This window comes from Lactuca sativa, chromosome 3 (assembly GCF_002870075.4).
Source record: "Lactuca sativa cultivar Salinas chromosome 3, Lsat_Salinas_v11, whole genome shotgun sequence".
Classification (NCBI taxonomy): Eukaryota; Viridiplantae; Streptophyta; class Magnoliopsida; order Asterales; family Asteraceae; genus Lactuca; species Lactuca sativa.
This window is the reverse complement of record NC_056625.2, coordinates 198,244,203-198,244,445: the sequence shown is the minus strand read 5'-3', so window position 1 is coordinate 198,244,445 and position 243 is coordinate 198,244,203.

Below are 243 nucleotides of genomic sequence, written 5' to 3'. Positions count from 1 at the left end.
AAGCACAAGTATCAAACAAACAGACCTAGGCTCTGATACCACTGATGGATTTTGAGCATTCTAACACTTCCTAAGTGTACATGCAACCCTAATAAACCTTGGATCTATATTTGTCTACGATACATGCAAATAATTAATTTTCCAAGGTTTATATCCTAACTAGCATGGCATGGGGAACATAAATCAAATATAGCTAGTGGAAATACTTACCTTGTAGTTGTAGTTGATTGCTTGGAGTTTTAG